The 23,409-nt window shown below is 55.1% G+C and overlaps 25 non-coding genes across 25 annotated transcripts; all 25 read right to left on the bottom strand.

Annotated features, from left to right (window-relative positions):
• Positions 1-255: 255 nt before the first annotated feature.
• LOC126115251 (5S ribosomal RNA) lies at positions 256-374 on the bottom strand. The gene has a single exon (XR_007525304.1). It is a non-coding gene; the product is annotated as a 5S ribosomal RNA (ribosomal RNA).
• Positions 375-1,196: 822 nt separating this feature from the next.
• LOC126115252 (5S ribosomal RNA) lies at positions 1,197-1,315 on the bottom strand. The gene has a single exon (XR_007525305.1). It is a non-coding gene; the product is annotated as a 5S ribosomal RNA (ribosomal RNA).
• Positions 1,316-2,136: 821 nt separating this feature from the next.
• LOC126115253 (5S ribosomal RNA) lies at positions 2,137-2,255 on the bottom strand. Its single transcript, XR_007525306.1, has one exon. It is a non-coding gene; the product is annotated as a 5S ribosomal RNA (ribosomal RNA).
• An 827-nt stretch (positions 2,256-3,082) lies between these two features.
• Positions 3,083-3,201, bottom strand: LOC126115174 (5S ribosomal RNA). The gene has a single exon (XR_007525234.1). It is a non-coding gene; the product is annotated as a 5S ribosomal RNA (ribosomal RNA).
• Positions 3,202-4,023: 822 nt separating this feature from the next.
• On the bottom strand, positions 4,024-4,142 carry LOC126115254 (5S ribosomal RNA). The gene has a single exon (XR_007525307.1). It is a non-coding gene; the product is annotated as a 5S ribosomal RNA (ribosomal RNA).
• Positions 4,143-4,964: 822 nt separating this feature from the next.
• On the bottom strand, positions 4,965-5,083 carry LOC126115255 (5S ribosomal RNA). The gene has a single exon (XR_007525308.1). It is a non-coding gene; the product is annotated as a 5S ribosomal RNA (ribosomal RNA).
• Positions 5,084-5,915: 832 nt separating this feature from the next.
• LOC126115186 (5S ribosomal RNA) lies at positions 5,916-6,034 on the bottom strand. Its single transcript, XR_007525245.1, has one exon. It is a non-coding gene; the product is annotated as a 5S ribosomal RNA (ribosomal RNA).
• An 822-nt stretch (positions 6,035-6,856) lies between these two features.
• Positions 6,857-6,975, bottom strand: LOC126115256 (5S ribosomal RNA). Its single transcript, XR_007525309.1, has one exon. It is a non-coding gene; the product is annotated as a 5S ribosomal RNA (ribosomal RNA).
• An 827-nt stretch (positions 6,976-7,802) lies between these two features.
• On the bottom strand, positions 7,803-7,921 carry LOC126115258 (5S ribosomal RNA). Its single transcript, XR_007525310.1, has one exon. It is a non-coding gene; the product is annotated as a 5S ribosomal RNA (ribosomal RNA).
• Positions 7,922-8,758: 837 nt separating this feature from the next.
• On the bottom strand, positions 8,759-8,877 carry LOC126115260 (5S ribosomal RNA). The gene has a single exon (XR_007525312.1). It is a non-coding gene; the product is annotated as a 5S ribosomal RNA (ribosomal RNA).
• Positions 8,878-9,704: 827 nt separating this feature from the next.
• Positions 9,705-9,823, bottom strand: LOC126115198 (5S ribosomal RNA). The gene has a single exon (XR_007525256.1). It is a non-coding gene; the product is annotated as a 5S ribosomal RNA (ribosomal RNA).
• An 822-nt stretch (positions 9,824-10,645) lies between these two features.
• LOC126115261 (5S ribosomal RNA) lies at positions 10,646-10,764 on the bottom strand. The gene has a single exon (XR_007525313.1). It is a non-coding gene; the product is annotated as a 5S ribosomal RNA (ribosomal RNA).
• An 827-nt stretch (positions 10,765-11,591) lies between these two features.
• On the bottom strand, positions 11,592-11,710 carry LOC126115262 (5S ribosomal RNA). The gene has a single exon (XR_007525314.1). It is a non-coding gene; the product is annotated as a 5S ribosomal RNA (ribosomal RNA).
• Positions 11,711-12,547: 837 nt separating this feature from the next.
• Positions 12,548-12,666, bottom strand: LOC126115263 (5S ribosomal RNA). The gene has a single exon (XR_007525315.1). It is a non-coding gene; the product is annotated as a 5S ribosomal RNA (ribosomal RNA).
• An 822-nt stretch (positions 12,667-13,488) lies between these two features.
• LOC126115264 (5S ribosomal RNA) lies at positions 13,489-13,607 on the bottom strand. Its single transcript, XR_007525316.1, has one exon. It is a non-coding gene; the product is annotated as a 5S ribosomal RNA (ribosomal RNA).
• An 827-nt stretch (positions 13,608-14,434) lies between these two features.
• LOC126115266 (5S ribosomal RNA) lies at positions 14,435-14,553 on the bottom strand. The gene has a single exon (XR_007525318.1). It is a non-coding gene; the product is annotated as a 5S ribosomal RNA (ribosomal RNA).
• An 832-nt stretch (positions 14,554-15,385) lies between these two features.
• On the bottom strand, positions 15,386-15,504 carry LOC126115210 (5S ribosomal RNA). The gene has a single exon (XR_007525267.1). It is a non-coding gene; the product is annotated as a 5S ribosomal RNA (ribosomal RNA).
• Positions 15,505-16,326: 822 nt separating this feature from the next.
• On the bottom strand, positions 16,327-16,445 carry LOC126115267 (5S ribosomal RNA). The gene has a single exon (XR_007525319.1). It is a non-coding gene; the product is annotated as a 5S ribosomal RNA (ribosomal RNA).
• Positions 16,446-17,267: 822 nt separating this feature from the next.
• LOC126115269 (5S ribosomal RNA) lies at positions 17,268-17,386 on the bottom strand. Its single transcript, XR_007525320.1, has one exon. It is a non-coding gene; the product is annotated as a 5S ribosomal RNA (ribosomal RNA).
• Positions 17,387-18,218: 832 nt separating this feature from the next.
• Positions 18,219-18,337, bottom strand: LOC126115222 (5S ribosomal RNA). The gene has a single exon (XR_007525278.1). It is a non-coding gene; the product is annotated as a 5S ribosomal RNA (ribosomal RNA).
• Positions 18,338-19,159: 822 nt separating this feature from the next.
• On the bottom strand, positions 19,160-19,278 carry LOC126115270 (5S ribosomal RNA). The gene has a single exon (XR_007525321.1). It is a non-coding gene; the product is annotated as a 5S ribosomal RNA (ribosomal RNA).
• Positions 19,279-20,110: 832 nt separating this feature from the next.
• On the bottom strand, positions 20,111-20,229 carry LOC126115271 (5S ribosomal RNA). The gene has a single exon (XR_007525322.1). It is a non-coding gene; the product is annotated as a 5S ribosomal RNA (ribosomal RNA).
• Positions 20,230-21,056: 827 nt separating this feature from the next.
• LOC126115273 (5S ribosomal RNA) lies at positions 21,057-21,175 on the bottom strand. Its single transcript, XR_007525324.1, has one exon. It is a non-coding gene; the product is annotated as a 5S ribosomal RNA (ribosomal RNA).
• Positions 21,176-21,997: 822 nt separating this feature from the next.
• On the bottom strand, positions 21,998-22,116 carry LOC126115274 (5S ribosomal RNA). The gene has a single exon (XR_007525325.1). It is a non-coding gene; the product is annotated as a 5S ribosomal RNA (ribosomal RNA).
• An 832-nt stretch (positions 22,117-22,948) lies between these two features.
• LOC126115383 (5S ribosomal RNA) lies at positions 22,949-23,067 on the bottom strand. Its single transcript, XR_007525423.1, has one exon. It is a non-coding gene; the product is annotated as a 5S ribosomal RNA (ribosomal RNA).
• Positions 23,068-23,409: the final 342 nt, after the last annotated feature.

Raw genomic sequence — 23,409 nt, forward strand, 5'->3', positions numbered from 1 at the left:
AAATTTGGAACTCTACACTCCTACACAACAATAGGCGGTGACGTATTTCAGAAATCACCTGCCGATTCGTACTGTTTTGTCGTTTTCAAAGTCTTCTTGGCAAACTTGGTTAGCACATTCTCCCTCAAACTGAGTTAATTACTGCATTTTCGTACCATTACAGTAGTTTAAAAGGCTTAAGGAAGCATCTTTGTCACAACAGAAAGGTAGTTTGAAAATTGGGCTGGCGACATAACAAAAAAACAAAAGGAAGGGAGCCAACAGCACCCGGGTTTCCCAGGCGGTCACCCATCCAAGTACTAGCCGGGCCCGATGATGCTTAACTACGGTGATCGGACGAGAACCGGTGTATTCATCATGGTATGGCCGTTGGCGCTCATCTAATGTAGGAGCACGGCAGAATTCGCGTTCGGCTTTTCTCCCAACACACAAAATGTTAGTTTTCGGCCGCATTTGACGAAAGCGCTTCCTTCCGCAACCGCCAGTTCCTCGAGGACGGCGCGGGGAGGCGCGCCCGGCGTCCCAGCAGAGCGACGGCCGAATTGGCGGGCGCACCGCCGCGTGTGTGAGACGCACTGCTGCTCGTTGCACCCCCTGTCATTCGCTGGGCGCGTGCAGCCTTCGACACTAGCGGAGGACGCATCTTGTCCCTGGTGTTCAGCGGAGGGCCTGTGCGGGGTGTGGCAGTGTCGTGCTGGAGGGCGCCACTGGTAGCGATGTGGGCTTCCTCGCCTCGCCTCGCCTCACACCAGGTGTCTGCGTAGTTTGCAGTGCATTCGCACCATTCCTATCCCTGTCCCTGTCCCCGTCCCGACTTGTCCCGACTTTGCTCGACTGCCGCTCGCTGCCGCTCGGGTCGTGGTCCATATGACAGCGCAAGCACGACAAACGTCTGCGGGACGAGACGAGACGACTAAGGAATACATTCGTGGTTACAAATCAAATTTGGAACTCTACACTCCTACACAACAATAGGCGGTGACGTATTTCAGAAATCACCTGCCGATTCGTACTGTTTTGTCGTTTTCAAAGTCTTCTTGGCAAACTTGGTTAGCACATTCTCCCTCAAACTGAGTTAATTACTGCATTTTCGTACCATTACAGTAGTTTAAAAGGCTTAAGGAAGCATCTTTGTCACAACAGAAAGGTAGTTTGAAAATTGGGCTGGCGACATAACAAAAAAACAAAAGGAAGGGAGCCAACAGCACCCGGGTTTCCCAGGCGGTCACCCATCCAAGTACTAGCCGGGCCCGATGATGCTTAACTACGGTGATCGGACGAGAACCGGTGTATTCATCATGGTATGGCCGTTGGCGCTCATCTAATGTAGGAGCACGGCAGAATTCGCGTTCGGCTTTTCTCCCAACACACAAAATGTTAGTTTTCGGCCGCATTTGACGAAAGCGCTTCCTTCCGCAACCGCCAGTTCCTCGAGGACGGCGCGGGGAGGCGCGCCCGGCGTCCCAGCAGAGCGACGGCCGAATTGGCGGGCGCACCGCCGCGTGTGTGAGACGCACTGCTGCTCGTTGCACCCCCTGTCATTCGCTGGGCGCGTGCAGCCTTCGACACTAGCGGAGGACGCATCTTGTCCCTGGTGTTCAGCGGAGGGCCTGTGCGGGGTGTGGCAGTGTCGTGCTGGAGGGCGCCACTGGTAGCGATGTGGGCTTCCTCGCCTCGCCTCGCCTCACACCAGGTGTCTGCGTAGTTTGCAGTGCATTCGCACCATTCCTATCCCTGTCCCTGTCCCCGTCCCGACTTGTCCCGACTTTGCTCGACTGCCGCTCGCTGCCGCTCGGGTCGTGGTCCATATGACAGCGCAAGCACGACAAACGTCTGCGGACGAGACGAGACGACTAAGGAATACATTCGTGGTTACAAATCAAATTTGGAACTCTACACTCCTACACAACAATAGGCGGTGACGTATTTCAGAAATCACCTGCCGATTCGTACTGTTTTGTCGTTTTCAAAGTCTTCTTGGCAAACTTGGTTAGCACATTCTCCCTCAAACTGAGTTAATTACTGCATTTTCGTACCATTACAGTAGTTTAAAAGGCTTAAGGAAGCATCTTTGTCACAACAGAAAGGTAGTTTGAAAATTGGGCTGGCGACATAACAAAAAAACAAAAGGAAGGGAGCCAACAGCACCCGGGTTTCCCAGGCGGTCACCCATCCAAGTACTAGCCGGGCCCGATGATGCTTAACTACGGTGATCGGACGAGAACCGGTGTATTCATCATGGTATGGCCGTTGGCGCTCATCTAATGTAGGAGCACGGCAGAATTCGCGTTCGGCTTTTCTCCCAACACACAAAATGTTAGTTTTCGGCCGCATTTGACGAAAGCGCTTCCTTCCGCAACCGCCAGTTCCTCGAGGACGGCGCGGGGAGGCGCGCCCGGCGTCCCAGCAGAGCGACGGCCGAATTGGCGGGCGCACCGCCGCGTGTGTGAGACGCACTGCTGCTCGTTGCACCCCCTGTCATTCGCTGGGCGCGTGCAGCCTTCGACACTAGCGGAGGACGCATCTTGTCCCTGGTGTTCAGCGGAGGGCCTGTGCGGGGTGTGGCAGTGTCGTGCTGGAGGGCGCCACTGGTAGCGATGTGGGCTTCCTCGCCTCGCCTCGCCTCGCCTCACACCAGGTGTCTGCGTAGTTTGCAGTGCATTCGCACCATTCCTATCCCTGTCCCTGTCCCCGTCCCGACTTGTCCCGACTTTGCTCGACTGCCGCTCGCTGCCGCTCGGGTCGTGGTCCATATGACAGCGCAAGCACGACAAACGTCTGCGGGACGAGACGAGACGACTAAGGAATACATTCGTGGTTACAAATCAAATTTGGAACTCTACACTCCTACACAACAATAGGCGGTGACGTATTTCAGAAATCACCTGCCGATTCGTACTGTTTTGTCGTTTTCAAAGTCTTCTTGGCAAACTTGGTTAGCACATTCTCCCTCAAACTGAGTTAATTACTGCATTTTCGTACCATTACAGTAGTTTAAAAGGCTTAAGGAAGCATCTTTGTCACAACAGAAAGGTAGTTTGAAAATTGGGCTGGCGACATAACAAAAAAACAAAAGGAAGGGAGCCAACAGCACCCGGGTTTCCCAGGCGGTCACCCATCCAAGTACTATCCGGGCCCGATGATGCTTAACTTCGGTGATCGGACGAGAACCGGTGTATTCATCATGGTATGGCCGTTGGCGCTCGTCTAATGTAGGAGCACGGCAGAATTCACGTTCGGCTTTTCTCCCAACACACAAAATGTTAGTTTTCGGCCGCCATTTGACGAAAGCGCTTCCTTCCGCAACCGCCAGTTCCTCGAGGACGGCGCGGGGAGGCGCGCCCGGCGTCCCAGCAGAGCGACGGCCGAATTGGCGGGCGCACCGCCGCGTGTGTGAGACGCACTGCTGCTCGTTGCACCCCCTGTCATTCGCTGGGCGCGTGCAGCCTTCGACACTAGCGGAGGACGCATCTTGTCCCTGGTGTTCAGCGGAGGGCCTGTGCGGGGTGTGGCAGTGTCATGCTGGAGGGCGCCACTGGTAGCGATGTGGGCTTCCTCGCCTCGCCTCGCCTCACACCAGGTGTCTGCGTAGTTTGCAGTGCATTCGCACCATTCCTATCCCTGTCCCTGTCCCCGTCCCGACTTGTCCGACTTTGCTCGACTGCCGCTCGCTGCCGCTCGGGTCGTGGTCCATATGACAGCGCAAGCACGACAAACGTCTGCGGGACGAGACGAGACGACTAAGGAATACATTCGTGGTTACAAATCAAATTTGGAACTCTACACTCCTACACAACAATAGGCGGTGACGTATTTCAGAAATCACCTGCCGATTCGTACTGTTTTGTCGTTTTCAAAGTCTTCTTGGCAAACTTGGTTAGCACATTCTCCCTCAAACTGAGTTAATTACTGCATTTTCGTACCATTACAGTAGTTTAAAAGGCTTAAGGAAGCATCTTTGTCACAACAGAAAGGTAGTTTGAAAATTGGGCTGGCGACATAACAAAAAAACAAAAGGAAGGGAGCCAACAGCACCCGGGTTTCCCAGGCGGTCACCCATCCAAGTACTAGCCGGGCCCGATGATGCTTAACTACGGTGATCGGACGAGAACCGGTGTATTCATCATGGTATGGCCGTTGGCGCTCATCTAATGTAGGAGCACGGCAGAATTCGCGTTCGGCTTTTCTCCCAACACACAAAATGTTAGTTTTCGGCCGCATTTGACGAAAGCGCTTCCTTCCGCAACCGCCAGTTCCTCGAGGACGGCGCGGGGAGGCGCGCCCGGCGTCCCAGCAGAGCGACGGCCGAATTGGCGGGCGCACCGCCGCGTGTGTGAGACGCACTGCTGCTCGTTGCACCCCCTGTCATTCGCTGGGCGCGTGCAGCCTTCGACACTAGCGGAGGACGCATCTTGTCCCTGGTGTTCAGCGGAGGGCCTGTGCGGGGTGTGGCAGTGTCGTGCTGGAGGGCGCCACTGGTAGCGATGTGGGCTTCCTCGCCTCGCCTCGCCTCACACCAGGTGTCTGCGTAGTTTGCAGTGCATTCGCACCATTCCTATCCCTGTCCCTGTCCCCGTCCCGACTTGTCCCGACTTTGCTCGACTGCCGCTCGCTGCCGCTCGGGTCGTGGTCCATATGACAGCGCAAGCACGACAAACGTCTGCGGGACGAGACGAGACGACTAAGGAATACATTCGTGGTTACAAATCAAATTTGGAACTCTACACTCCTACACAACAATAGGCGGTGACGTATTTCAGAAATCACCTGCCGATTCGTACTGTTTTGTCGTTTTCAAAGTCTTCTTGGCAAACTTGGTTAGCACATTCTCCCTCAAACTGAGTTAATTACTGCATTTTCGTACCATTACAGTAGTTTAAAAGGCTTAAGGAAGCATCTTTGTCACAACAGAAAGGTAGTTTGAAAATTGGGCTGGCGACATAACAAAAAAACAAAAGGAAGGGAGCCAACAGCACCCGGGTTTCCCAGGCGGTCACCCATCCAAGTACTAGCCGGGCCCGATGATGCTTAACTACGGTGATCGGACGAGAACCGGTGTATTCATCATGGTATGGCCGTTGGCGCTCATCTAATGTAGGAGCACGGCAGAATTCGCGTTCGGCTTTTCTCCCAACACACAAAATGTTAGTTTTCGGCCGCATTTGACGAAAGCGCTTCCTTCCGCAACCGCCAGTTCCTCGAGGACGGCGCGGGGAGGCGCGCCCGGCGTCCCAGCAGAGCGACGGCCGAATTGGCGGGCGCACCGCCGCGTGTGTGAGACGCACTGCTGCTCGTTGCACCCCCTGTCATTCGCTGGGCGCGTGCAGCCTTCGACACTAGCGGAGGACGCATCTTGTCCCTGGTGTTCAGCGGAGGGCCTGTGCGGGGTGTGGCAGTGTCGTGCTGGAGGGCGCCACTGGTAGCGATGTGGGCTTCCTCGCCTCTCCTCGCCTCGCCTCGCCTCACACCAGGTGTCTGCGTAGTTTGCAGTGCATTCGCACCATTCCTATCCCTGTCCCTGTCCCCGTCCCGACTTGTCCCGACTTTGCTCGACTGCCGCTCGCTGCCGCTAGGGTCGTGGTCCATATGACAGCGCAAGCACGACAAACGTCTGCGGGACGAGACGAGACGACTAAGGAATACATTCGTGGTTACAAATCAAATTTGGAACTCTACACTCCTACACAACAATAGGCGGTGACGTATTTCAGAAATCACCTGCCGATTCGTACTGTTTTGTCGTTTTCAAAGTCTTCTTGGCAAACTTGGTTAGCACATTCTCCCTCAAACTGAGTTAATTACTGCATTTTCGTACCATTACAGTAGTTTAAAAGGCTTAAGGAAGCATCTTTGTCACAACAGAAAGGTAGTTTGAAAATTGGGCTGGCGACATAACAAAAAAACAAAAGGAAGGGAGCCAACAGCACCCGGGTTTCCCAGGCGGTCACCCATCCAAGTACTATCCGGGCCCGATGATGCTTAACTTCGGTGATCGGACGAGAACCGGTGTATTCATCATGGTATGGCCGTTGGCGCTCGTCTAATGTAGGAGCACGGCAGAATTCACGTTCGGCTTTTCTCCCAACACACAAAATGTTAGTTTTCGGCCGCATTTGACGAAAGCGCTTCCTTCCGCAACCGCCAGTTCCTCGAGGACGGCGCGGGGAGGCGCGCCCGGCGTCCCAGCAGAGCGACGGCCGAATTGGCGGCCGCACCGCCGCGTGTGTGAGACGCACTGCTGCTCGTTGCACCCCCTGTCATTCGCTGGGCGCGTGCAGCCTTCGACACTAGCGGAGGACGCATCTTGTCCCTGGTGTTCAGCGGAGGGCCTGTGCGGGGTGTGGCAGTGTCATGCTGGAGGGCGCCACTGGTAGCGATGTGGGCTTCCTCGCCTCGCCTCGCCTCACACCAGGTGTCTGCGTAGTTTGCAGTGCATTCGCACCATTCCTATCCCTGTCCCTGTCCCCGTCCCGACTTGTCCCGACTTTGCTCGACTGCCGCTCGCTGCCGCTCGGGTCGTGGTCCATATGACAGCGCAAGCACGACAAACGTCTGCGGGACGAGACGAGACGACTAAGGAATACATTCGTGGTTACAAATCAAATTTGGAACTCTACACTCCTACACAACAATAGGCGGTGACGTATTTCAGAAATCACCTGCCGATTCGTACTGTTTTGTCGTTTTCAAAGTCTTCTTGGCAAACTTGGTTAGCACATTCTCCCTCAAACTGAGTTAATTACTGCATTTTCGTACCATTACAGTAGTTTAAAAGGCTTAAGGAAGCATCTTTGTCACAACAGAAAGGTAGTTTGAAAATTGGGCTGGCGACATAACAAAAAAACAAAAGGAAGGGAGCCAACAGCACCCGGGTTTCCCAGGCGGTCACCCATCCAAGTACTAGCCGGGCCCGATGATGCTTAACTACGGTGATCGGACGAGAACCGGTGTATTCATCATGGTATGGCCGTTGGCGCTCATCTAATGTAGGAGCACGGCAGAATTCGCGTTCGGCTTTTCTCCCAACACACAAAATGTTAGTTTTCGGCCGCATTTGACGAAAGCGCTTCCTTCCGCAACCGCCAGTTCCTCGAGGACGGCGCGGGGAGGCGCGCCCGGCGTCCCAGCAGAGCGACGGCCGAATTGGCGGGCGCACCGCCGCGTGTGTGAGACGCACTGCTGCTCGTTGCACCCCCTGTCATTCGCTGGGCGCGTGCAGCCTTCGACACTAGCGGAGGACGCATCTTGTCCCTGGTGTTCAGCGGAGGGCCTGTGCGGGGTGTGGCAGTGTCGTGCTGGAGGGCGCCACTGGTAGCGATGTGGGCTTCCTCGCCTCGCCTCGCCTCGCCTCACACCAGGTGTCTGCGTAGTTTGCAGTGCATTCGCACCATTCCTATCCCTGTCCCTGTCCCCGTCCCGACTTGTCCCGACTTTGCTCGACTGCCGCTCGCTGCCGCTCGGGTCGTGGTCCATATGACAGCGCAAGCACGACAAACGTCTGCGGGACGAGACGAGACGACTAAGGAATACATTCGTGGTTACAAATCAAATTTGGAACTCTACACTCCTACACAACAATAGGCGGTGACGTATTTCAGAAATCACCTGCCGATTCGTACTGTTTTGTCGTTTTCAAAGTCTTCTTGGCAAACTTGGTTAGCACATTCTCCCTCAAACTGAGTTAATTACTGCATTTTCGTACCATTACAGTAGTTTAAAAGGCTTAAGGAAGCATCTTTGTCACAACAGAAAGGTAGTTTGAAAATTGGGCTGGCGACATAACAAAAAAACAAAAGGAAGGGAGCCAACAGCACCCGGGTTTCCCAGGCGGTCACCCATCCAAGTACTAGCCGGGCCCGATGATGCTTAACTACGGTGATCGGACGAGAACCGGTGTATTCATCATGGTATGGCCGTTGGCGCTCATCTAATGTAGGAGCACGGCAGAATTCGCGTTCGGCTTTTCTCCCAACACACAAAATGTTAGTTTTCGGCCGCATTTGACGAAAGCGCTTCCTTCCGCAACCGCCAGTTCCTCGAGGACGGCGCGGGGAGGCGCGCCCGGCGTCCCAGCAGAGCGACGGCCGAATTGGCGGGCGCACCGCCGCGTGTGTGAGACGCACTGCTGCTCGTTGCACCCCCTGTCATTCGCTGGGCGCGTGCAGCCTTCGACACTAGCGGAGGACGCATCTTGTCCCTGGTGTTCAGCGGAGGGCCTGTGCGGGGTGTGGCAGTGTCGTGCTGGAGGGCGCCACTGGTAGCGATGTGGGCTTCCTCGCCTCGCCTCGCCTCACACCAGGTGTCTGCGTAGTTTGCAGTGCATTCGCACCATTCCTATCCCTGTCCCTGTCCCCGTCCCGACTTGTCCCGACTTTGCTCGACTGCCGCTCGCTGCCGCTCGGGTCGTGGTCCATATGACAGCGCAAGCACGACAAACGTCTGCGGGAGGAGACGAGACGAGACGAGACGAGACGACTAAGGAATAAATTCGTGGTTACAAATCAAATTTGGAACTCTACACTCCTACACAACAATAGGCGGTGACGTATTTCAGAAATCACCTGCCGATTCGTACTGTTTTGTCGTTTTCAAAGTCTTCTTGGCAAACTTGGTTAGCACATTCTCCCTCAAACTGAGTTAATTACTGCATTTTCGTACCATTACAGTAGTTTAAAAGGCTTAAGGAAGCATCTTTGTCACAACAGAAAGGTAGTTTGAAAATTGGGCTGGCGACATAACAAAAAAACAAAAGGAAGGGAGCCAACAGCACCCGGGTTTCCCAGGCGGTCACCCATCCAAGTACTAGCCGGGCCCGATGATGCTTAACTACGGTGATCGGACGAGAACCGGTGTATTCATCATGGTATGGCCGTTGGCGCTCATCTAATGTAGGAGCACGGCAGAATTCGCGTTCGGCTTTTCTCCCAACACACAAAATGTTAGTTTTCGGCCGCATTTGACGAAAGCGCTTCCTTCCGCAACCGCCAGTTCCTCGAGGACGGCGCGGGGAGGCGCGCCCGGCGTCCCAGCAGAGCGACGGCCGAATTGGCGGGCGCACCGCCGCGTGTGTGAGACGCACTGCTGCTCGTTGCACCCCCTGTCATTCGCTGGGCGCGTGCAGCCTTCGACACTAGCGGAGGACGCATCTTGTCCCTGGTGTTCAGCGGAGGGCCTGTGCGGGGTGTGGCAGTGTCGTGCTGGAGGGCGCCACTGGTAGCGATGTGGGCTTCCTCGCCTCGCCTCGCCTCGCCTCACACCAGGTGTCTGCGTAGTTTGCAGTGCATTCGCACCATTCCTATCCCTGTCCCTGTCCCCGTCCCGACTTGTCCCGACTTTGCTCGACTGCCGCTCGCTGCCGCTAGGGTCGTGGTCCATATGACAGCGCAAGCACGACAAACGTCTGCGGGACGAGACGAGACGACTAAGGAATACATTCGTGGTTACAAATCAAATTTGGAACTCTACACTCCTACACAACAATAGGCGGTGACGTATTTCAGAAATCACCTGCCGATTCGTACTGTTTTGTCGTTTTCAAAGTCTTCTTGGCAAACTTGGTTAGCACATTCTCCCTCAAACTGAGTTAATTACTGCATTTTCGTACCATTACAGTAGTTTAAAAGGCTTAAGGAAGCATCTTTGTCACAACAGAAAGGTAGTTTGAAAATTGGGCTGGCGACATAACAAAAAAACAAAAGGAAGGGAGCCAACAGCACCCGGGTTTCCCAGGCGGTCACCCATCCAAGTACTATCCGGGCCCGATGATGCTTAACTTCGGTGATCGGACGAGAACCGGTGTATTCATCATGGTATGGCCGTTGGCGCTCGTCTAATGTAGGAGCACGGCAGAATTCACGTTCGGCTTTTCTCCCAACACACAAAATGTTAGTTTTCGGCCGCATTTGACGAAAGCGCTTCCTTCCGCAACCGCCAGTTCCTCGAGGACGGCGCGGGGAGGCGCGCCCGGCGTCCCAGCAGAGCGACGGCCGAATTGGCGGCCGCACCGCCGCGTGTGTGAGACGCACTGCTGCTCGTTGCACCCCCTGTCATTCGCTGGGCGCGTGCAGCCTTCGACACTAGCGGAGGACGCATCTTGTCCCTGGTGTTCAGCGGAGGGCCTGTGCGGGGTGTGGCAGTGTCATGCTGGAGGGCGCCACTGGTAGCGATGTGGGCTTCCTCGCGTCGCCTCGCCTCACACCAGGTGTCTGCGTAGTTTGCAGTGCATTCGCACCATTCCTATCCCTGTCCCTGTCCCCGTCCCGACTTGTCCCGACTTTGCTCGACTGCCGCTCGCTGCCGCTCGGGTCGTGGTCCATATGACAGCGCAAGCACGACAAACGTCTGCGGGACGAGACGAGACGACTAAGGAATACATTCGTGGTTACAAATCAAATTTGGAACTCTACACTCCTACACAACAATAGGCGGTGACGTATTTCAGAAATCACCTGCCGATTCGTACTGTTTTGTCGTTTTCAAAGTCTTCTTGGCAAACTTGGTTAGCACATTCTCCCTCAAACTGAGTTAATTACTGCATTTTCGTACCATTACAGTAGTTTAAAAGGCTTAAGGAAGCATCTTTGTCACAACAGAAAGGTAGTTTGAAAATTGGGCTGGCGACATAACAAAAAAACAAAAGGAAGGGAGCCAACAGCACCCGGGTTTCCCAGGCGGTCACCCATCCAAGTACTAGCCGGGCCCGATGATGCTTAACTACGGTGATCGGACGAGAACCGGTGTATTCATCATGGTATGGCCGTTGGCGCTCATCTAATGTAGGAGCACGGCAGAATTCGCGTTCGGCTTTTCTCCCAACACACAAAATGTTAGTTTTCGGCCGCATTTGACGAAAGCGCTTCCTTCCGCAACCGCCAGTTCCTCGAGGACGGCGCGGGGAGGCGCGCCCGGCGTCCCAGCAGAGCGACGGCCGAATTGGCGGGCGCACCGCCGCGTGTGTGAGACGCACTGCTGCTCGTTGCACCCCCTGTCATTCGCTGGGCGCGTGCAGCCTTCGACACTAGCGGAGGACGCATCTTGTCCCTGGTGTTCAGCGGAGGGCCTGTGCGGGGTGTGGCAGTGTCGTGCTGGAGGGCGCCACTGGTAGCGATGTGGGCTTCCTCGCCTCGCCTCGCCTCGCCTCACACCAGGTGTCTGCGTAGTTTGCAGTGCATTCGCACCATTCCTATCCCTGTCCCTGTCCCCGTCCCGACTTGTCCCGACTTTGCTCGACTGCCGCTCGCTGCCGCTCGGGTCGTGGTCCATATGACAGCGCAAGCACGACAAACGTCTGCGGGACGAGACGAGACGACTAAGGAATACATTCGTGGTTACAAATCAAATTTGGAACTCTACACTCCTACACAACAATAGGCGGTGACGTATTTCAGAAATCACCTGCCGATTCGTACTGTTTTGTCGTTTTCAAAGTCTTCTTGGCAAACTTGGTTAGCACATTCTCCCTCAAACTGAGTTAATTACTGCATTTTCGTACCATTACAGTAGTTTAAAAGGCTTAAGGAAGCATCTTTGTCACAACAGAAAGGTAGTTTGAAAATTGGGCTGGCGACATAACAAAAAAACAAAAGGAAGGGAGCCAACAGCACCCGGGTTTCCCAGGCGGTCACCCATCCAAGTACTAGCCGGGCCCGATGATGCTTAACTACGGTGATCGGACGAGAACCGGTGTATTCATCATGGTATGGCCGTTGGCGCTCATCTAATGTAGGAGCACGGCAGAATTCGCGTTCGGCTTTTCTCCCAACACACAAAATGTTAGTTTTCGGCCGCATTTGACGAAAGCGCTTCCTTCCGCAACCGCCAGTTCCTCGAGGACGGCGCGGGGAGGCGCGCCCGGCGTCCCAGCAGAGCGACGGCCGAATTGGCGGGCGCACCGCCGCGTGTGTGAGACGCACTGCTGCTCGTTGCACCCCCTGTCATTCGCTGGGCGCGTGCAGCCTTCGACACTAGCGGAGGACGCATCTTGTCCCTGGTGTTCAGCGGAGGGCCTGTGCGGGGTGTGGCAGTGTCGTGCTGGAGGGCGCCACTGGTAGCGATGTGGGCTTCCTCGCCTCGCCTCGCCTCACACCAGGTGTCTGCGTAGTTTGCAGTGCATTCGCACCATTCCTATCCCTGTCCCTGTCCCCGTCCCGACTTGTCCCGACTTTGCTCGACTGCCGCTCGCTGCCGCTCGGGTCGTGGTCCATATGACAGCGCAAGCACGACAAACGTCTGCGGGAGGAGACGAGACGAGACGAGACGAGACGACTAAGGAATAAATTCGTGGTTACAAATCAAATTTGGAACTCTACACTCCTACACAACAATAGGCGGTGACGTATTTCAGAAATCACCTGCCGATTCGTACTGTTTTGTCGTTTTCAAAGTCTTCTTGGCAAACTTGGTTAGCACATTCTCCCTCAAACTGAGTTAATTACTGCATTTTCGTACCATTACAGTAGTTTAAAAGGCTTAAGGAAGCATCTTTGTCACAACAGAAAGGTAGTTTGAAAATTGGGCTGGCGACATAACAAAAAAACAAAAGGAAGGGAGCCAACAGCACCCGGGTTTCCCAGGCGGTCACCCATCCAAGTACTAGCCGGGCCCGATGATGCTTAACTACGGTGATCGGACGAGAACCGGTGTATTCATCATGGTATGGCCGTTGGCGCTCATCTAATGTAGGAGCACGGCAGAATTCGCGTTCGGCTTTTCTCCCAACACACAAAATGTTAGTTTTCGGCCGCATTTGACGAAAGCGCTTCCTTCCGCAACCGCCAGTTCCTCGAGGACGGCGCGGGGAGGCGCGCCCGGCGTCCCAGCAGAGCGACGGCCGAATTGGCGGGCGCACCGCCGCGTGTGTGAGACGCACTGCTGCTCGTTGCACCCCCTGTCATTCGCTGGGCGCGTGCAGCCTTCGACACTAGCGGAGGACGCATCTTGTCCCTGGTGTTCAGCGGAGGGCCTGTGCGGGGTGTGGCAGTGTCGTGCTGGAGGGCGCCACTGGTAGCGATGTGGGCTTCCTCGCCTCGCCTCGCCTCACACCAGGTGTCTGCGTAGTTTGCAGTGCATTCGCACCATTCCTATCCCTGTCCCTGTCCCCGTCCCGACTTGTCCCGACTTTGCTCGACTGCCGCTCGCTGCCGCTCGGGTCGTGGTCCATATGACAGCGCAAGCACGACAAACGTCTGCGGGACGAGACGAGACGACTAAGGAATACATTCGTGGTTACAAATCAAATTTGGAACTCTACACTCCTACACAACAATAGGCGGTGACGTATTTCAGAAATCACCTGCCGATTCGTACTGTTTTGTCGTTTTCAAAGTCTTCTTGGCAAACTTGGTTAGCACATTCTCCCTCAAACTGAGTTAATTACTGCATTTTCGTACCATTACAGTAGTTTAAAAGGCTTAAGGAAGCATCTTTGTCACAACAGAAAGGTAGTTTGAAAATTGGGCTGGCGACATAACAAAAAAACAAAAGGAAGGGAGCCAACAGCACCCGGGTTTCCCAGGCGGTCACCCATCCAAGTACTAGCCGGGCCCGATGATGCTTAACTACGGTGATCGGACGAGAACCGGTGTATTCATCATGGTATGGCCGTTGGCGCTCATCTAATGTAGGAGCACGGCAGAATTCGCGTTCGGCTTTTCTCCCAACACACAAAATGTTAGTTTTCGGCCGCATTTGACGAAAGCGCTTCCTTCCGCAACCGCCAGTTCCTCGAGGACGGCGCGGGGAGGCGCGCCCGGCGTCCCAGCAGAGCGACGGCCGAATTGGCGGGCGCACCGCCGCGTGTGTGAGACGCACTGCTGCTCGTTGCACCCCCTGTCATTCGCTGGGCGCGTGCAGCCTTCGACACTAGCGGAGGACGCATCTTGTCCCTGGTGTTCAGCGGAGGGCCTGTGCGGGGTGTGGCAGTGTCGTGCTGGAGGGCGCCACTGGTAGCGATGTGGGCTTCCTCGCCTCGCCTCGCCTCGCCTCACACCAGGTGTCTGCGTAGTTTGCAGTGCATTCGCACCATTCCTATCCCTGTCCCTGTCCCCGTCCCGACTTGTCCCGACTTTGCTCGACTGCCGCTCGCTGCCGCTCGGGTCGTGGTCCATATGACAGCGCAAGCACGACAAACGTCTGCGGGACGAGACGAGACGACTAAGGAATACATTCGTGGTTACAAATCAAATTTGGAACTCTACACTCCTACACAACAATAGGCGGTGACGTATTTCAGAAATCACCTGCCGATTCGTACTGTTTTGTCGTTTTCAAAGTCTTCTTGGCAAACTTGGTTAGCACATTCTCCCTCAAACTGAGTTAATTACTGCATTTTCGTACCATTACAGTAGTTTAAAAGGCTTAAGGAAGCATCTTTGTCACAACAGAAAGGTAGTTTGAAAATTGGGCTGGCGACATAACAAAAAAACAAAAGGAAGGGAGCCAACAGCACCCGGGTTTCCCAGGCGGTCACCCATCCAAGTACTAGCCGGGCCCGATGATGCTTAACTACGGTGATCGGACGAGAACCGGTGTATTCATCATGGTATGGCCGTTGGCGCTCATCTAATGTAGGAGCACGGCAGAATTCGCGTTCGGCTTTTCTCCCAACACACAAAATGTTAGTTTTCGGCCGCATTTGACGAAAGCGCTTCCTTCCGCAACCGCCAGTTCCTCGAGGACGGCGCGGGGAGGCGCGCCCGGCGTCCCAGCAGAGCGACGGCCGAATTGGCGGGCGCACCGCCGCGTGTGTGAGACGCACTGCTGCTCGTTGCACCCCCTGTCATTCGCTGGGCGCGTGCAGCCTTCGACACTAGCGGAGGACGCATCTTGTCCCTGGTGTTCAGCGGAGGGCCTGTGCGGGGTGTGGCAGTGTCGTGCTGGAGGGCGCCACTGGTAGCGATGTGGGCTTCCTCGCCTCTCCTCGCCTCGCCTCGCCTCACACCAGGTGTCTGCGTAGTTTGCAGTGCATTCGCACCATTCCTATCCCTGTCCCTGTCCCCGTCCCGACTTGTCCCGACTTTGCTCGACTGCCGCTCGCTGCCGCTAGGGTCGTGGTCCATATGACAGCGCAAGCACGACAAACGTCTGCGGGACGAGACGAGACGACTAAGGAATACATTCGTGGTTACAAATCAAATTTGGAACTCTACACTCCTACACAACAATAGGCGGTGACGTATTTCAGAAATCACCTGCCGATTCGTACTGTTTTGTCGTTTTCAAAGTCTTCTTGGCAAACTTGGTTAGCACATTCTCCCTCAAACTGAGTTAATTACTGCATTTTCGTACCATTACAGTAGTTTAAAAGGCTTAAGGAAGCATCTTTGTCACAACAGAAAGGTAGTTTGAAAATTGGGCTGGCGACATAACAAAAAAACAAAAGGAAGGGAGCCAACAGCACCCGGGTTTCCCAGGCGGTCACCCATCCAAGTACTATCCGGGCCCGATGATGCTTAACTTCGGTGATCGGACGAGAACCGGTGTATTCATCATGGTATGGCCGTTGGCGCTCGTCTAATGTAGGAGCACGGCAGAATTCACGTTCGGCTTTTCTCCCAACACACAAAATGTTAGTTTTCGGCCGCATTTGACGAAAGCGCTTCCTTCCGCAACCGCCAGTTCCTCGAGGACGGCGCGGGGAGGCGCGCCCGGCGTCCCAGCAGAGCGACGGCCGAATTGGCGGCCGCACCGCCGCGTGTGTGAGACGCACTGCTGCTCGTTGCACCCCCTGTCATTCGCTGGGCGCGTGCAGCCTTCGACACTAGCGGAGGACGCATCTTGTCCCTGGTGTTCAGCGGAGGGCCTGTGCGGGGTGTGGCAGTGTCATGCTGGAGGGCGCCACTGGTAGCGATGTGGGCTTCCTCGCCTCGCCTCGCCTCACACCAGGTGTCTGCGTAGTTTGCAGTGCATTCGCACCATTCCTATCCCTGTCCCTGTCCCCGTCCCGACTTGTCCCGACTTTGCTCGACTGCCGCTCGCTGCCGCTCGGGTCGTGGTCCATATGACAGCGCAAGCACGACAAACGTCTGCGGGACGAGACGAGACGACTAAGGAATACATTCGTGGTTACAAATCAAATTTGGAACTCTACACTCCTACACAACAATAGGCGGTGACGTATTTCAGAAATCACCTGCCGATTCGTACTGTTTTGTCGTTTTCAAAGTCTTCTTGGCAAACTTGGTTAGCACATTCTCCCTCAAACTGAGTTAATTACTGCATTTTCGTACCATTACAGTAGTTTAAAAGGCTTAAGGAAGCATCTTTGTCACAACAGAAAGGTAGTTTGAAAATTGGGCTGGCGACATAACAAAAAAACAAAAGGAAGGGAGCCAACAGCACCCGGGTTTCCCAGGCGGTCACCCATCCAAGTACTAGCCGGGCCCGATGATGCTTAACTACGGTGATCGGACGAGAACCGGTGTATTCATCATGGTATGGCCGTTGGCGCTCATCTAATGTAGGAGCACGGCAGAATTCGCGTTCGGCTTTTCTCCCAACACACAAAATGTTAGTTTTCGGCCGCATTTGACGAAAGCGCTTCCTTCCGCAACCGCCAGTTCCTCGAGGACGGCGCGGGGAGGCGCGCCCGGCGTCCCAGCAGAGCGACGGCCGAATTGGCGGGCGCACCGCCGCGTGTGTGAGACGCACTGCTGCTCGTTGCACCCCCTGTCATTCGCTGGGCGCGTGCAGCCTTCGACACTAGCGGAGGACGCATCTTGTCCCTGGTGTTCAGCGGAGGGCCTGTGCGGGGTGTGGCAGTGTCGTGCTGGAGGGCGCCACTGGTAGCGATGTGGGCTTCCTCGCCTCGCCTCGCCTCACACCAGGTGTCTGCGTAGTTTGCAGTGCATTCGCACCATTCCTATCCCTGTCCCTGTCCCCGTCCCGACTTGTCCCGACTTTGCTCGACTGCCGCTCGCTGCCGCTCGGGTCGTGGTCCATATGACAGCGCAAGCACGACAAACGTCTGCGGGACGAGACGAGACGACTAAGGAATACATTCGTGGTTACAAATCAAATTTGGAACTCTACACTCCTACACAACAATAGGCGGTGACGTATTTCAGAAATCACCTGCCGATTCGTACTGTTTTGTCGTTTTCAAAGTCTTCTTGGCAAACTTGGTTAGCACATTCTCCCTCAAACTGAGTTAATTACTGCATTTTCGTACCATTACAGTAGTTTAAAAGGCTTAAGGAAGCATCTTTGTCACAACAGAAAGGTAGTTTGAAAATTGGGCTGGCGACATAACAAAAAAACAAAAGGAAGGGAGCCAACAGCACCCGGGTTTCCCAGGCGGTCACCCATCCAAGTACTAGCCGGGCCCGATGATGCTTAACTACGGTGATCGGACGAGAACCGGTGTATTCATCATGGTATGGCCGTTGGCGCTCATCTAATGTAGGAGCACGGCAGAATTCGCGTTCGGCTTTTCTCCCAACACACAAAATGTTAGTTTTCGGCCGCATTTGACGAAAGCGCTTCCTTCCGCAACCGCCAGTTCCTCGAGGACGGCGCGGGGAGGCGCGCCCGGCGTCCCAGCAGAGCGACGGCCGAATTGGCGGGCGCACCGCCGCGTGTGTGAGACGCACTGCTGCTCGTTGCACCCCCTGTCATTCGCTGGGCGCGTGCAGCCTTCGACACTAGCGGAGGACGCATCTTGTCCCTGGTGTTCAGCGGAGGGCCTGTGCGGGGTGTGGCAGTGTCGTGCTGGAGGGCGCCACTGGTAGCGATGTGGGCTTCCTCGCCTCTCCTCGCCTCGCCTCGCCTCACACCAGGTGTCTGCGTAGTTTGCAGTGCATTCGCACCATTCCTATCCCTGTCCCTGTCCCCGTCCCGACTTGTCCCGACTTTGCTCGACTGCCGCTCGCTGCCGCTCGGGTCGTGGTCCATATGATAGCGCAAGCACGACAAACGTCTGCGGGACGAGACGAGACGACTAAGGAATACATTCGTGGTTACAAATCAAATTTGGAACTCTACACTCCTACACAACAATAGGCGGTGACGTATTTCAGAAATCACCTGCCGATTCGTACTGTTTTGTCGTTTTCAAAGTCTTCTTGGCAAACTTGGTTAGCACATTCTCCCTCAAACTGAGTTAATTACTGCATTTTCGTACCATTACAGTAGTTTAAAAGGCTTAAGGAAGCATCTTTGTCACAACAGAAAGGTAGTTTGAAAATTGGGCTGGCGACATAACAAAAAAACAAAAGGAAGGGAGCCAACAGCACCCGGGTTTCCCAGGCGGTCACCCATCCAAGTACTATCCGGGCCCGATGATGCTTAACTTCGGTGATCGGACGAGAACCGGTGTATTCATCATGGTATGGCCGTTGGCGCTCGTCTAATGTAGGAGCACGGCAGAATTCACGTTCGGCTTTTCTCCCAACACACAAAATGTTAGTTTTCGGCCGCATTTGACGAAAGCGCTTCCTTCCGCAACCGCCAGTTCCTCGAGGACGGCGCGGGGAGGCGCGCCCGGCGTCCCAGCAGAGCGACGGCCGAATTGGCGGGCGCACCGCCGCGTGTGTGAGACGCACTGCTGCTCGTTGCACCCCCTGTCATTCGCTGGGCGCGTGCAGCCTTCGACACTAGCGGAGGACGCATCTTGTCCCTGGTGTTCAGCGGAGGGCCTGTGCGGGGTGTGGCAGTGTCATGCTGGAGGGCGCCACTGGTAGCGATGTGGGCGTCCTCGCCTCGCCTCGCATCACACCAGGTGTCTGCGTAGTTTGCAGTGCATTCGCACCATTCCTATCCCTGTCCCTGTCCCCGTCCCGACTTGTCCCGACTTTGCTCGACTGCCGCTCGCTGCCGCTCGGGTCGTGGTCCATATGACAGCGCAAGCACGACAAACGTCTGCGGGACGAGACGAGACGACTAAGGAATACATTCGTGGTTACAAATCAAATTTGGAACTCTACACTCCTACACAACAATAGGCGGTGACGTATTTCAGAAATCACCTGCCGATTCGTACTGCTTTGTCGTTTTCAAAGTCTTCTTGGCAAACTTGGTTAGCACATTCTCCCTCAAACTGAGTTAATTACTGCATTTTCGTACCATTACAGTAGTTTAAAAGGCTTAAGGAAGCATCTTTGTCACAACAGAAAGGTAGTTTGAAAATTGGGCTGGCGACATAACAAAAAAACAAAAGGAAGGGAGCCAACAGCACCCGGGTTTCCCAGGCGGTCACCCATCCAAGTACTAGCCGGGCCCGATGATGCTTAACTACGGTGATCGGACGAGAACCGGTGTATTCATCATGGTATGGCCGTTGGCGCTCATCTAATGTAGGAGCACGGCAGAATTCGCGTTCGGCTTTTCTCCCAACACACAAAATGTTAGTTTTCGGCCGCATTTGACGAAAGCGCTTCCTTCCGCAACCGCCAGTTCCTCGAGGACGGCGCGGGGAGGCGCGCCCGGCGTCCCAGCAGAGCGACGGCCAAATTGGCGGGCGCACCGCCGCGTGTGTGAGACGCACTGCTGCTCGTTGCACCCCCTGTCATTCGCTGGGCGCGTGCAGCCTTCGACACTAGCGGAGGACGCATCTTGTCCCTGGTGTTCAGCGGAGCGCCTGTGCGGGGTGTGGCAGTGTCGTGCTGGAGGGCGCCACTGGTAGCGATGTGGGCTTCCTCGCCTCGCCTCGCCTCGCCTCGCCTCACACCAGGTGTCTGCGTAGTTTGCAGTGCATTCGCACCATTCCTATCCCTGTCCCTGTCCCCGTCCCGACTTGTCCCGACTTTGCTCGACTGCCGCTCGCTGCCGCTCGGGTCGTGGTCCATATGACAGCGCAAGCACGACAAACGTCTGCGGGACGAGACGAGACGACTAAGGAATACATTCGTGGTTACAAATCAAATTTGGAACTCTACACTCCTACACAACAATAGGCGGTGACGTATTTCAGAAATCACCTGCCGATTCGTACTGTTTTGTCGTTTTCAAAGTCTTCTTGGCAAACTTGGTTAGCACATTCTCCCTCAAACTGAGTTAATTACTGCATTTTCGTACCATTACAGTAGTTTAAAAGGCTTAAGGAAGCATCTTTGTCACAACAGAAAGGTAGTTTGAAAATTGGGCTGGCGACATAACGAAAAAACAAAAGGAAGGGAGCCAACAGCACCCGGGTTTCCCAGGCGGTCACCCATCCAAGTACTAGCCGGGCCCGATGATGCTTAACTACGGTGATCGGACGAGAACCGGTGTATTCATCATGGTATGGCCGTTGGCGCTCATCTAATGTAGGAGCACGGCAGAATTCGCGTTCGGCTTTTCTCCCAACACACAAAATGTTAGTTTTCGGCCGCATTTGACGAAAGCGCTTCCTTCCGCAACCGCCAGTTCCTCGAGGACGGCGCGGGGAGGCGCGCCCGGCGTCCCAGCAGAGCGACGGCCGAATTGGCGGGCGCACCGCCGCGTGTGTGAGACGCACTGCTGCTCGTTGCACCCCCTGTCATTCGCGGGGCGCGTGCAGCCTTCGACACTAGCGGAGGACGCATCTTGTCCCTGGTGTTCAGCGGAGGGCCTGTGCGGGGTGTGGCAGTGTCGTGCTGGAGGGCGCCACTGGTAGCGATGTGGGCTTCCTCGCCTCGCCTCGCCTCGCCTCACACCAGGTGTCTGCGTAGTTTGCAGTGCATTCGCACCATTCCTATCCCTGTCCCTGTCCCCGTCCCGACTTGTCCCGACTTTGCTCGACTGCCGCTCGCTGCCGCTCGGGTCGTGGTCCATATGACAGCGCAAGCACGACAAACGTCTGCGGGACGAGACGAGACGACTAAGGAATACATTCGTGGTTACAAATCAAATTTGGAACTCTACACTCCTACACAACAATAGGCGGTGACGTATTTCAGAAATCACCTGCCGATTCGTACTGTTTTGTCGTTTTCAAAGTCTTCTTGGCAAACTTGGTTAGCACATTCTCCCTCAAACTGAGTTAATTACTGCATTTTCGTACCATTACAGTAGTTTAAAAGGCTTAAGGAAGCATCTTTGTCACAACAGAAAGGTAGTTTGAAAATTGGGCTGGCGACATAACGAAAAAACAAAAGGAAGGGAGCCAACAGCACCCGGGTTTCCCAGGCGGTCACCCATCCAAGTACTAGCCGGGCCCGATGATGCTTAACTACGGTGATCGGACGAGAACCGGTGTATTCATCATGGTATGGCCGTTGGCGCTCATCTAATGTAGGAGCACGGCAGAATTCGCGTTCGGCTTTTCTCCCAACACACAAAATGTTAGTTTTCGGCCGCATTTGACGAAAGCGCTTCCTTCCGCAACCGCCAGTTCCTCGAGGACGGCGCGGGGAGGCGCGCCCGGCGTCCCAGCAGAGCGACGGCCGAATTGGCGGGCGCACCGCCGCGTGTGTGAGACGCACTGCTGCTCGTTGCACCCCCTGTCATTCGCTGGGCGCGTGCAGCCTTCGACACTAGCGGAGGACGCATCTTGTCCCTGGTGTTCAGCGGAGGGCCTGTGCGGGGTGTGGCAGTGTCATGCTGGAGGGCGCCACTGGTAGCGATGTGGGCTTCCTCGCCTCGCCTCGCATCACACCAGGTGTCTGCGTAGTTTGCAGTGCATTCGCACCATTCCTATCCCTGTCCCTGTCCCCGTCCCGACTTGTCCCGACTTTGCTCGACTGCCGCTCGCTGCCGCTCGGGTCGTGGTCCATATGACAGCGCAAGCACGACAAACGTCTGCGGGACGAGACGAGACGACTAAGGAATACATTCGTGGTTACAAATCAAATTTGGAACTCTACACTCCTACACAACAATAGGCGGTGACGTATTTCAGAAATCACCTGCCGATTCGTACTGCTTTGTCGTTTTCAAAGTCTTCTTGGCAAACTTGGTTAGCACATTCTCCCTCAAACTGAGTTAATTACTGCATTTTCGTACCATTACAGTAGTTTAAAAGGCTTAAGGAAGCATCTTTGTCACAACAGAAAGGTAGTTTGAAAATTGGGCTGGCGACATAACAAAAAAACAAAAGGAAGGGAGCCAACAGCACCCGGGTTTCCCAGGCGGTCACCCATCCAAGTACTAGCCGGGCCCGATGATGCTTAACTACGGTGATCGGACGAGAACCGGTGTATTCATCATGGTATGGCCGTTGGCGCTCATCTAATGTAGGAGCACGGCAGAATTCGCGTTCGGCTTTTCTCCCAACACACAAAATGTTAGTTTTCGGCCGCATTTGACGAAAGCGCTTCCTTCCGCAACCGCCAGTTCCTCGAGGACGGCGCGGGGAGGCGCGCCCGGCGTCCCAGCAGAGCGACGGCCAAATTGGCGGGCGCACCGCCGCGTGTGTGAGACGCACTGCTGCTCGTTGCACCCCCTGTCATTCGCTGGGCGCGTGCAGCCTTCGACACTAGCGGAGGACGCATCTTGTCCCTGGTGTTCAGCGGAGCGCCTGTGCGGGGTGTGGCAGTGTCGTGCTGGAGGGCGCCACTGGTAGCGATGTGGGCTTCCTCGCCTCGCCTCGCCTCGCCTCGCCTCACACCAGGTGTCTGCGTAGTTTGCAGTGCATTCGCACCATTCCTATCCCTGTCCCTGTCCCCGTCCCGACTTGTCCCGACTTTGCTCGACTGCCGCTCGCTGCCGCTCGGGTCGTGGTCCATATGACAGCGCAAGCACGACAAACGTCTGCGGGACGAGACGAGACGACTAAGGAATACATTCGTGGTTACAAATCAAATTTGGAACTCTACACTCCTACACAACAATAGGCGGTGACGTATTTCAGAAATCACCTGCCGATTCGTACTGTTTTGTCGTTTTCAAAGTCTTCTTGGCAAACTTGGTTAGCACATTCTCCCTCAAACTGAGTTAATTACTGCATTTTCGTACCATTACAGTAGTTTAAAAGGCTTAAGGAAGCATCTTTGTCACAACAGAAAGGTAGTTTGAAAATTGGGCTGGCGACATAACAAAAAAACAAAAGGAAGGGAGCCAACAGCACCCGGGTTTCCCAGGCGGTCACCCATCCAAGTACTAGCCGGGCCCGATGATGCTTTACTACGGTGATCGGACGAGAACCGGTGTATTCATCATGGTATGGCCGTTGGCGCTCATCTAATGTAGGAGCACGGCAGAATTCGCGTTCGGCTTTTCTCCCAACACACAAAATGTTAGTTTTCGGCCGCATTTGACGAAAGCGCTTCCTTCCGCAACCGCCAGTTCCTCGAGGACGGCGCGGGGAGGCGCGCCCGGCGTCCCAGCAGAGCGACGGCCAAATTGGCGGGCGCACCGCCGCGTGTGTGAGACGCACTGCTGCTCGTTGCACCCCCTGTCATTCGCTGGGCGCGTGCAGCCTTCGACACTAGCGGAGGACGCATCTTGTCCCTGGTGTTCAGCGGAGCGCCTGTGCGGGGTGTGGCAGTGTCGTGCTGGAGGGCGCCACTGGTAGCG

This window comes from Schistocerca cancellata, unplaced genomic scaffold (genome assembly GCF_023864275.1).
Source record: "Schistocerca cancellata isolate TAMUIC-IGC-003103 unplaced genomic scaffold, iqSchCanc2.1 HiC_scaffold_317, whole genome shotgun sequence".
Lineage (NCBI taxonomy): Eukaryota > Metazoa > Arthropoda > Insecta > Orthoptera > Acrididae > Schistocerca > Schistocerca cancellata.